This window comes from Ceratotherium simum, chromosome 39 (assembly GCF_057802395.1).
Source record: "Ceratotherium simum simum isolate JZ-2026a chromosome 39, ASM5780239v1, whole genome shotgun sequence".
Taxonomy (NCBI): Eukaryota; Metazoa; Chordata; class Mammalia; order Perissodactyla; family Rhinocerotidae; genus Ceratotherium; species Ceratotherium simum.
Window position 1 is genome coordinate 9,584,298 of NC_141938.1, and position 12,940 is coordinate 9,597,237.

Below are 12,940 nucleotides of genomic sequence, written 5' to 3' on the forward strand. Positions count from 1 at the left end.
AGTGATGGCTGAATAGAAGGTTAATATACAAACATTTTTATTTCTGTCTACCTGTCATAAAGAATTCAAAATTTAAATTTTAAAAGATGATATGTATAACGTCTTAAAAGTTGAAATACATAGAAATAGCTTAATGAAAGTTTTGAAACCCTTCTGTCCATACATTTATAGAACAGCGTTTAGAAAAAGAAAAGAAGTCAAGTGATAAACCATGTTCATCACTGAACAGACTCGTTATTGCACAGCTGTCAGTATTGTCCAAATTGGTCTACCGATTCCATACAATTGAAATAAAAATTCTGACCTGTTTTGTTGTGGAAATTATGATTTATAAAATTCATATGGAAATGATAAAGGAAAAGCAAAGCTAAGATGGTCTTGAAGACAAAGAACAGGGTGGGAGGACTTCCTGTACCAGATATCAGGTATTATAGCATCACAATAGAGTACTTGCACCATAAGGGTAAATAAGAAACTCAATGGAAGCAAATGGCAAGTTCAGATACAAACTGGTCATATAGGGACTCATAGACGGACATCTGATTTATCACAACGAAACACTGAGGAGTAGTGGGAAAATGAAAGCCTTTTCAGTAAACTATGTTGGGTAAATTGGGTGTATGCATGGAGACAATCTATCAGGCAGATTTTAGTTCTAAACGTGAAAAGTAAGAGATTTTAAAGGAACACATAGAGGAAGGAGAAATGCCTCAAGCAGAAGGAAAAAGCATTCATTGGTACCTGCAGGGGTGAGTGGTTATGGAACAGTTTGAGAACCCCATGAAAATTTGAGAATCTTGAAAAATCAGAGGACAGGTAGTAGAGGTAGGCAAGACCAAGGTTATAGAGCATATTTTTGGTCTTTCTAATAATTTGGGGGAGATAATCTAAACATGTGGAAATATCACTCATGGTGCTGAACTGGGGAAGGGAGCCAGAATAGAAAGTTCTTGTGATACAATAGGAGAGAAGTGACTAGAATTTTAACAGAAGTCGTTGAAGTGGAATCAAGGTACAATATATTGGAGATCATTTTATTTTATTTATTTATTATTTTTGTAAGGAAGATCGGCCCTGAGCTAACATTTGCCAATCCTCCTCTTTTTGCTGAGGAAGACTGGCCCTGGGTTAACATCCATGCCCATCTTCCTCCACTTTATATGGGATGCCGCCACAGCATGGCTTGCCAAGCAGTGTGTCGGTGCGTGCCCAGGATCTGAACCGGCGAACCCCAGGCCACCGCAGTGGAGCACGTGCACTTAACTGCTTGCGCCACTGGGCTGGCCCCGTGATATGCTATATTTTTATGAGACCTCTGGGGGTAAATTTGCATGTATGAGTTTTACATCTACTTTAAATAAATCAACCTATAGTTTTCTTTTGTAGTACCATCCTTGTTGGAATTTTAAGTGTAAATATGCAAAAAGAAAAAAATTTCTTAAATGACAGAATGGAAAGAATGGGTGGATGAACAGATGGATGAATGGAGAGAGTGTTGATAGAAAAAATGGGAAAAGTTAAAGGATGAATGAATAGATGAATGGAGAAAGGGAAGGAGATAGAGGGAGTGGACACAGGAACAAAATGTTGGGATTGAAGGACTGAGTAGATACATAAATGGGGAGACTGGATATACAAACGGATAGTGATCCTGGAAAAAATACTGAACAAACAGAAATAAGGCACTGAAGATAGAATAACATCAGTATCACTGCTGACTTTTGGGATAAAGATAGACCTAGTGACTTCTCCATAAACTCTACCATTGATTACAAATCACTGTAATAACAGAAAAACAAACTTAAATTGGTTTAGTAAAAACCCCCCAAAACATTAGCCTCTTCAAGTTGTGATGTCTTTTGAACAAATCATGGAATTTCTTCTCTTCCAATGCCAAAATTGGGTCATATGCTCATTCTTGACCCGCCCCCTGCACCAGAAAAAATGGAATCAGGTTAAGCCAAAAAATCTTATACTTGGAGATAAGGGTGAGGTCAATCAAGTGCAAACCACATTGTTTGTACACAACAAGAAAAAGCAATTCTCCACTCAAAAAGCTGGGTGTTCTAAGTGGAAGAAAGAGAACATGAATATTGGGAGGCATTTAACAATTGTCCACAACAACTATGTTTCTCCATTTTAAAATTCCAACCATGATATTGACATCACTTATTGAAGTTAAACTGAAGTATAGCATGTTATACTCTACATATATTGCGTTATATGACACACACAAAGACAATAGCCATGTTGTCATGTTAGCACCAAATTCACGTTGCAATGAGAGCTAAAAACAGAGCAAAGGACACTGTACAAAACAGGAGGATGATCACAGTCTATGAGAAAATGCTTTCAATACATGTACCTGACAAAGACACATATGCAACATATATACTGAATTCCTCCAAACAACTCAAATAATAAATGGAAGTAGATTTTTCTATGTCTTTCATGAAAGATGGTTTGCAAATCACAAATAAATACAAGAAAAGGTACTCAACATTTTAAAGACCATATTGAGATACCTCTTCTTATCCAGGAGAATGGCTAACAGTCAAAGGACTAATGATATCAAGTGGTGTTGAGGATGTGGAGGAACTGGAACTCTTGGCTTCTGCCATGTTTTACTGCTGATTGTAAACTGTTAACAAACATTTTGGAGATCTCTTTGTCAGTTTCTTTTAAAGTTAATCATTAACTTATCATGTGACCAATCAATTTCACTCTTATTTATTTACCCAAGAAAAATGAAATCATGTAGCCACACACAAGAAAGTATAAAAGAATATTCATAGTAACTTTATTCATAATGGTCAAAAATTGGAAAAAAACCCAAATATCCATCAACAGGAGAATAATAATCAATTTGTGATGTACAACACAGTAAAATACTACTCAGCAATAGAAAGGAAAAGACTACCAATATATGCATGAAATGGAGGAATTTCAAGAACATGATGTTAAGGAAAATATGGCAGAAGCCAGGATTACATACTGTGTGTCTCCATGTATACAGACTTAAAGAATTGGCAAAACTAATCTACTGTGATAGAAATCAGAATAAATAACCGTTTCTGGGGTGGAAGATTGGGGGTAAATGATTGAAAAGTATCACGAGGAAGCTTTCAGAGGTGATGCAAATATTCCATCTCTTGATTTGATTGGTACAGTTGATATTTACACTGGTATATACATTTGCAAATCTCATCAAATTGTACATTTAAGAGCTATATGTTTGTGTGTAAAATACTTTAATTGAAAACAGAGAAGGTTATAAGTGTAACATTGCACAAAATATTATTCAACGAAAGCATACATTGTGCCAACAATTCTGTATGATGAGGCAGTTCTTAAGGCTGTTTGAGTAATGCAGCTGATTCTCTTGCCAGGATGGTTGGATGATGACATGCAGCATCTTGCAATTTTCTGGCTGAACTCTTGCTTCCTCTTTTCTCCTGGTAAATTGAATGATTTTTCCATTTTCATATGTGAGTTTTTGGGAGAGAAAGAGAAATAATGTTGAAATATTCATTAAAGTCATTTTTGCAATCATTTGGTGGGAATTTCCTGGCAAAATAATGAGATTCAAATTAAAGTATAGATCTCAGATAAGGTCTGAGAGTTTTTCCTTCTGGGTTTAATGCACTTAAGTTTACTTTTCGTAACTCAGAAAATCAAAGATCTGAAAGTAAGCATAAGGATGCTGGAGTCTGGCTCCCTTATCTTCCAGATGAGGACACTGGCCTCAAAGTCATACCAAATTAATTACAGAAGTGAGACTGGAATCTAGATATCCTACTCTTTTTAAAAGTTATTTTATTGAAGTCACTTTGGTTTATAACATTGTGTAAATTTCAGGCGTATATCATTATATCTCAGCTTCTGTGTAGGCTGCATCATGTTCATCACCAAAAGTCTAGTTTCTATTCACCACCATCCCCTTCTCCTCTGATAAACAAGAATCTATTCTCCTTATCTATGTGCTTGTTTGTTAATCTTCTACATATGTGTGAAATCACATCATATTTGTCTTTCTTTGTCTGACTTATTTCACGTAGCACAATACTCTCAAAGTCCATCAATGTTTTTGCAAATGGCATGAGTTTTTTCTTTTTTCATGGCTAAGTAGTATTCAATTGTATACATATACCATATATTCTTTACCCATTCACCCATTGATGGGCACTTGGGTTGCTTCCAAGTCTTGGCTGCCATGAAACATGCTGCAATGAACATAGAGGTGCATATATCTCTTTGAATTACTGTTTTCATGTTCTTTGGATAAATACTCAGAAGTGGAATAGCTGGATCATAGGGTATTTCTATTTTTAACTTGTTGAGAAATCTCCATGCCGTTTTCCATAGTAGCTGCACCAGTTCACTTTCCCACTGGCAGTGTATGCGCATTCCCTTTTTTCCACATCCTCTCCAACACTTGTTATTTTTTGTGTTTTTCATAATGGCCATTCTGATGGGTGTGAGGTGATATCTAATTGTTATTTTGATTTGCATTTCCCCAAAAATTAGTGATGTTGAACATCTTTTCATGTGCCTGTTGTCTCTCTGTATATCTTCTTTGGAAAAATGTTCATACCTCTGCCCATTTTTTAATCATATTGTTCTTTATTTATTGTTGAGTTGTATGAGTTTTTTAATATTTTGGAAATTAATCCCTTATCAGATGTATGATTTGCAAATATTTTATGCCAGTTAGTAGGTTGCCTTTTCATTTTATTGATCCTTCCCTTTGCCATGTAGATTCTTTCTAGTTTGATTATAGTTAATGTTTTCTTTTGTTTCCCTTGCCTGAGGAATCATGGTATTCAAAAAGATACGACTAAGACTGATGTCAATGAGCGTACTGCCTATGTTTTCTAGATCTCCTACTCTTAAATCTCAGTGAAACCCATCTTATTTATCCCTTCATCCATTTTCCTTCATCATTATCTAATAAAGGAACATAAATGGTTTGTTACACTTTATCTCTTTCTTCATGTACTATTTTGCCTATTCCAAAAATCCTTACATTATGCTCTTTCAAACACTAGCGTTCCACAAAATGTAAAGAAGTTTTATACAGGAAAAAAAAAATATCCATGAGAAATATGTTTAGAAAGTGCTGGGTCCTATGGCCCCTCCTGGAGGCTTACAAAGCATATACAAGTTTAAGGCTGATAGCAAATTTCCGGTAAACAACCTGTCTGTCAACCTTGAGGACCTCATGAACCAATATCAAGTAACTAATAAACAGCTTTATTCATGTTTCTATAACTCCAAGATTTGGACTCAGCTAGAAACCAATAATTCCAGAAAAGTGACATCATTCACTGTGCAGATCATATATGGGTAAGTGTACTATAACCCTGCCCTAGAGGGGCTCACAGCCAAGTGGTGGAGACTCAGCTGAGACAGAAATGCTAACTGGCTCCTGTACCAGGAACCACTGTGTGGTTCCATCAATACTGGGGGTGCAGACCCAACTGCAGGCAGAAGAGAGTATCTCAAACTAGGAAATAGCACGGACAAGGAGATGGAATCATCTTACCTCATGAGTATGGGTGATAGAGCTGCAAAGTGTATAGCGCTCAGCTTCAGTCATTTTACTCATCATTCTAAATGACTTTATGGACTCCTCTCGCACTCAAAAAAATTGTAACTGAAAATCTTGCCTTTAAATGCTTTCTTGCTACGTGTACAAATGCTACAAATTATGCTACAAAAAATAGTTCTCTTTCTATTTGCATGTGGTTCATACAGGCTATATTGAAGCATTTTATCTAGGAGTGATAACAGAGATATTATTTTTGCATTAGCTTATTAAGATTCATGCTAATGATAACACCGCAGTTATGCATCACTAAGACCCTGAGCCGTTTTCTGTAATCATTGTCTGAGAATTGCTACCTCCTCTTAATAAAACAACCTCAATTATGGAAAAAATAATCCAGTTTAATGAATAAATTAAAATTAAATAAATTTTTAGATCTTGCTTGGTAAAAACACTGCCATGGAAAACGAGATATGATTGTTTAATCACTCTCCTTCTGGGTCTCATTTAACCTGGTCAAATTTATATCCATTAATATAATTGAATCTTAATTGACTCCTCTATAAAACGACATTATGAGTTTGACTCCTTAACTCTTCAGAGGAAATGCTGTCTACGCACCAGGGCTGGTGCACAGCAGACATAGATAATTTAGTTGAATAAATGTGTGAATAAGTGTATATTGTGGAAATTTTTGATTTTAGTCTTTCATTCTGCACGCATGTACTAATTCATTCAACATGCACGCATTAATGTATTCTAAGTATCAGGTTCTGTGGAGATACTGAATGGGACCAGAATACGCCACTCCAAAATATGCCACTTTGGCATAAGGATTATTTTGAGCTGAAGAAATTGAGATTCAATAGATGCAAGGAGTTCTCTACCCTTTCTTCTTTGTGCCTAAAATCAGGGCATAAATGTCCCTTTGTGAAGGTGGCATAATTTTCCCTCCATTCTCCTGTACCAGGAGGAGAAAATGGCCCCTATCATTGGAGATGGAAAGCCAGCACCAAGATGTGAGCAAAATAACCCTTTTCTTTCATCAGTTTTCCTATAGAGTTTTAGTCACTTTCCCATAATTTATTGTCCCCAGAACCCCAAATCCTTTTCCTTTGTCTAGTCGCTTCTCCAAATTTATCACCCTTTTAAAAAATAGTATATAAGCCCCTGAGTCTAAACATTTCTTTGGGTTTTCACTTTTCTGTAAAGCCCTTGCACACATAAAAATATTAACCATAAAAGTTTGTATGTCTTTTCTTCTGTTAGTCCATCTTTTATCAATTTAAATCACAGCTCTCAGGTACTGAACTTAAGAGAGAAGAAAAAAAGTTTTTGTTTCTCCACAATTCGAAAGTGAACACATAGAGCCAGAATCTATCTTCAGGAATGTAGTTGGACAGGTAACTCTTTGATTGCAGTTGGGTGCTGATGTTAAATCCAAGACATAATGAAGGAATAGAAGGCAATGTCCTAATCTAGAATTGGCAGCTAAGAAAAAGTCCTCCCTATAGTGGAGGAACTAAAACAGATACCTCAAGGATAAAGAGGAGTTGGTTAGACAATTGGGGCTTAGGAAAATGTAGAGAGGAAGACAAGGAGATAGAAAGAAGATAAGCAGAGGGACATCCTGAGCAAAGGCCTGAAGGTGGGCCTAGTCTTGGCTTGTGCCCTGAGGAAGAGAGAGTTATGGAAAACTAGTGAGGAGAGTGAATATTCAAGAAGAGGTAGGTAGCAATCATATTGTGCAGATTATATCATTAATTTTAAGAATTTTGAACTTTGCTCTAAGAGCAAGAGAAGACATTGAAAAATTGATAGCATGGGAAATGGAAGTTTTTCTCAAAACAATCTCATTTACTGCATTTGGATATGCATGGAATTTAGGCTCATTGAAAGCATGTTTGGATATAAAATCCCTCCTGAATTTTATTATTTTTTAGAGTAGCACCACAAATACCATACTTTTTGCTGGAAATCAATGTACATACCCAAAGAATGTGCAGAAATGGCTGGATCCAATTATTCTATACCCTCAATGAAGATTCATCATATAAGAACTCAGAAAAATAAAAACAATAGAACTGAGCAAGAGGCAAGTTCTCTGAGATCCACCACATAGGAAGCAAGTATATTCCAAGAACAAGGAAGGTTGGAAGCACTTGATAGTGGTAGGTGGCTGCAAAATGTGAGAATCCGAGAGCCAGACTTGTAAAAATACAAGCACAGAAGTGAAAGTCAGAAGGCACAGTGGTAGAATATTTATGTGTAATGATTTTCAGCTAGCTCGATCAAGTTGCTTACCTAACTACCCTTACACTTCCTTTGTAAAATCATCTTAGTATTTTCAACTCTTTTGATTGTCGAAAGGACATATACTCAGAATATAATCAAAGTATTATTTTCTAATTTATTTGTAAAAATTTTATCTTCAGTAAAATGAGTCTCATTTAAGGAAGAACTACCTTGTCTTCCTTGTAAGAGATGGGGAGGAAAAATGCAAACAGCCTTTTACAAAACAAGAAGCCCTGCAATAGGAAAATCTGGCTTGCAGCAGCCCAAGTAGCTTGATTACCGTATATGGACGGATTCAAGATTAGCCAGTCAGCTTACATGGGCCCTGCTATAGCTTAGTAGCCCCTAACCCCTTAAATTTTGTCCTGAGTCTTGAATTGGAGAGACAGATTTGAGAGCCTTGCCTCCTGTCTCCTTGCTTGTTAACCTCACAATAAAACTTCTTCTTTTCTCAAAAGCCAGTGCCATAGTATTGGCTTCTATGCACATTGAGCAGTGAGTCCATGCTCAGTAACAATTTCTGGTGACAATGAAGGGACTACAGTCCTGTGACCACCTGCTCGAGTCTCTGCAGACCTGGCAGGGTGCAGGCTCTTATCGCTGACCCTAAGCGGCCACCTAGACTACTTTGTCTAGAGGCTCAGCTGATTGGATTCCCATTTCACATGGCACCCCAGGGTCCTTAGTGCTTCTTTCACTTTTCCAAAAAGAAACTGAGTCTGGATCAAGACATCTCTGGGTGAGTAACCTTAAGAAAGTGACTGTCCTTCACCTCATCTCTCTGGTTTGGTCTACTGTAAATATAAGTTTAACTTATATTCTTGGGAGTCTTCATGGACTGAGTCCCAAATCTTGGGCCTGGACCCAAGATCATTAGAGATAGGATAAAAGGTTCACTCGTGAGTTACTCCTGGATGTCTTGTTCTGAGTACTTCTTGTAGTCTGGATCTGAATTGAAATTCAGCATTCTGATCTATGTTATATGTAGAAGTGCACTGTGTATTAATATTGTTTCTCTAAATTGAATTGGATGCTTGGGGACTGAGTTTCTCAGTCACAGTAACAACCATGCTTTAGAAATTAACTTTATGAGGGTCTTCTGACTCTGAAGAAAAGAGGCACTCTTCCCTCCAGTCCTTTAAGACATTCCCAGGTGACTGGGGATTTTACAGAGGTGTCAGGGCATCTGCCTGTGATGTAACAGCCTCATAGGAACCACCCCCCCCAAAGAACATACCTTATTGAGCCTTCGGTGTTCACAGCAAAGCAGTCAGCAGCAGCAGCTCATCCAGGGCTAACTCACCTGGACTTTTTTGGTCTTAAAACACATAAGAGGAACCTGTTCCTGTAACTACCACACTATGAGACCTTGAACAACACCCCTAGAAAGACTTTGTTTATTGTGGACACCTTGAGAAATCCCCAAAATGTGAAATATAAATGGTATACCAAATTGTATCCCATTGGGATGCATTCTTCAAAATTGGGTGATGTTGAGTTATGAGCTCATGAAGAAAAATAAAATGATTTTCTTTTATAATATGGCCTGGCCACAAAACTCACTGGTGTCAGGTGAGGTGTGGCCTGAGAATGGGTCTTTGAACTATAATACCATCTTACAATTAGACCTGTTCTGTGAAAGGAAAGAAAAGAAGCTAGAAGTTCCCTGCCCCAAATCTAGCATCTTAAGTGTCTTCTCCACAAATAATATTCAATTATTCTTTCATAAATAATGAGCTTTGTATTACTGTACCAGATTCATGGCAATAATTTTAAAACAACAGCTGGGGAGTCTCTGTGTATGTGTGTCTGTATATATATATATTATATATCTGTTTTTTTTAAGCTCCAGATGGCATAATTTCCAAAAGAGCTCTATTTAATTGCCTTATACAAAATTCATTAGATATTTAGATCATTTCTAAATAAGATAAAATATTAGACATTAATTACTAAATATAGGTTTATCTACCTTTGGCTTCTTATTACAGAGAAACTAAAAGATGTTTGGGTCTATTAGTAAGAAAGTCTTGTGTTTTATTAAAAGATTGTACTATGGAGTCCCATGTTTCTAGAAATTATAAAAAGTATTTACAAATTTGGGTAATGTAAAAGACAGTTCATAACTGCTTACTTCTTAGTTTCACAAAAATGATTTCTAAGGATTAAGAATTCTAACAATACACATGATTAAAACTACTAAAATTAATAAGGAAAACATCTCTGTATTCAAGGAATGTAAGATGTATGTTTTCAGTAAAGAAGTTATAAGGAATGGAGATTTTTTTGTTGTTGTTGTTAAAGGCTAAATTTGTCCTAAAGTAAAACTGGTTATAGAAAAATTCTAATAATAATTTTTGTCTTAAGGAGAGGCTAAGAAGAATGGAAGGCATGGGACAAATTCTGAATATAAAAAAGAAAGTTATAGAAGGTTTGTAGAAGAGGAACCCTGATAAAAGAGTTTTGTGCAGGGTAAAGTTGGTAAGATTAAAATGAATTTAATTAAGTAAATAAGTTTTAATATGAAAAGTAAACTGGTGGAAAATTAGAATTTGGTTTTCTCACTCTTAAAAGGGTAATATTCTTGAAATTTTAGTCTTCTGTTGATAAAGAAATTTTAAAAGATTTTCTTTACCTTTAAGTAAGTCTATCTAAAAGACAGAAATTCTATGTTTTGTCAAAATAATTTTCTATGTTCAAAAACACTGAAATCTCTCTATTAAGGTTTTCTTTCAACTGTTTAGTAACTCTCATGTTTGCCTTTAACATACTCTGTTGTCACTTTGGTTAAATGGATAACTAAGCATTGTTTCACAGTGACATGATCCTATTTGACCAAGTCTTTTAAAACCTTTTGATATTTTTGACAAACTCCCCCAAAATTCAAATCCTATATAAAGTCTTTCTTTTGAGCTAAAATTAAATTTGAGAATTTCCAGCAGATCCCTGGGACTTCTCAAAGAATTTGCTCTCTCTTCCAAGAAAGAGGGATATATTAAACTAATTAGGCTTATTTGGTATGCTAAATTGCATGGGAAGCATTGTCAAGTAAGTGATAACAAACCTTCTTAGGTTATATTGCATGGGTAAATGTTATTAATATGTGTTTTATAAATTATATAACATTTCTAAAACTCTGATATCTCCTGGTTATAAAACATTGTATGTCAGAAATAATCAAATTTCTTTGTCAATTGCCATGTTTAAGTCTTTTGTCATTTACCAACAGATATTGTTTTACTCTGGTGCTTTTGCAATTGTTTCATGTTCAGAGATTCCTGGAAAGGTCTCTGACACTTACTCTAGAATACATCTTTCTGATGAACTTTCAGATCATAAAACTGAACTGGGTAAGAAATTACAGAACTCTAAAGGAGAAACTGATGGCTTCATACAACTGCTAACAAAAGATCAAGATCAAGGGTTGATTGAGTTGACTCCCGTGGGCTCAGAAACTGGCTTGAACCATTAACCTTTGTTTTTCTTTTGTTTTTATAGAAATGCCTCTTTTTAAATACCTGATTTCTTGCTTATAGGCCTAACTTTGGAAGCCTACCTACATCACCACCTCCTGAAATGTATTTAACTGGACTGACCTATTGCCAGGGCTAAGAGACTGCTTGGTGTTCAGTGAGATGGAACAATCTACCAACTCAGCTTCTGGACTGTGAAACTTCTTGAAGTTTCAATGGCAGAAATGTAGGGGATCAAAATGTGACACCCCAAAATGTATCTCTTTGGTTTGATTATTTTTAAGAATAAAAGACTCAGAAACTTTGATCTTCCCCCCTACTCAGCAGGAAGTAGCTAGAGTGGTCATCACTCTATTTCCCTCAAGATTGAGGAATATACAAATAAGAGAGGGAATTGAAACAGCACATAAAACATTGAACAGCAGAAATTAGTTTTATTTCCTTAAAACAGGTTATTGTTTAATAAAACCTTGCTCAATAACAGAGATAGCACTACACATATGCCAGGTGGGAACCCATAGCCCCAGGATGACCCTGAAACCAAGAATCTTCAGAAATATTCCCACTGGAGCCGTTTACAAAGTGAGAAGTCCTTCAATAACGAAAATATGGCTTCCAGCAGCCCAAGTAGCTTGATTACCATAGGTGGACTGACTTGAGACTAGCCAATCATCTTAGATAGGCCAGCTATAGCTTAGTAGCTCATAACTCCTTTCATTTTCTCTCTTTGGAGCAAAGGAAGGATTTTCTCTTGAATTCACTCAATCCTTTTGATGGGAAGTGACCCTATAAAAATTTGTCTACTTATAAACTTTATTTTTTTTAACAGAAAAGGGATTCTACTATACTCACTGAACAGCACACTGCTTTTTTCACATGACACATACATCTTGGAGGTCTTTTTATAAGAGCATATTAAAATATGTCTCATTTTAAAAATTTCACTGCACATTATTTATTACATTATGTTGATGAAAATAATAAGAATAATTAGAAGTTTTCACATATTAAGGTGTATGGGAAAGCCATTCTGGGTTAAACCTGATTTGGCCTAAAACTTGTTTCTTCCCAGAGCAGCCTGACTTATGGCCCACGAAACATGTATTGTACTTCTGATTCAAACATTTACCCAAAGCAAAAAATGCACTCTTTAAAGATAGGGGTGAATGATTCCCTTCCTCTGATACCAATACCAGCACCTCTTTGAAGGTAAGCTTTTCTTCCAGGAAAACCAAGGTCAAGTTGATCTACTGTGTATCTGCTAAATTCCAGCAAAACCTCTCCTTATGACTTTGAGACAAACAGAATTGTATTCCTATCGTGTATATTCTTTGCTCTGAAATGGTATATAACCATGCTGTAAATCACGCTTCTACAGAGTACTTTCTTACCCAGTGGACACTGAACTTCCAGGCTAGTCCTTGGCTTGGCTCAGGTAAATATCACCTTATCTTTCTAATTTATAGATTGTTTGTGTATTATTTATGTCAATGAAATGCACATAAAAATTATGTAAACAGTCCTGATTGACACTGTTTGCATTACAAAACATGCTGCAGTAAACATACTTGGTGAACTTTTGTGAATGTATCTGTTCTATTTAAACCAAATGACAATTATTACA

The 12,940-nt window shown here is 35.9% G+C and overlaps 1 long non-coding RNA gene across 1 annotated transcript in view; it reads left to right on the forward strand.

The window, feature by feature from the left end:
- The window catches only part of LOC147912154 (uncharacterized), a 199,621-nt gene that overhangs the window by 43,199 nt on the left and 143,482 nt on the right, over window positions 1-12,940 (forward strand). The window lies entirely within an intron of this gene.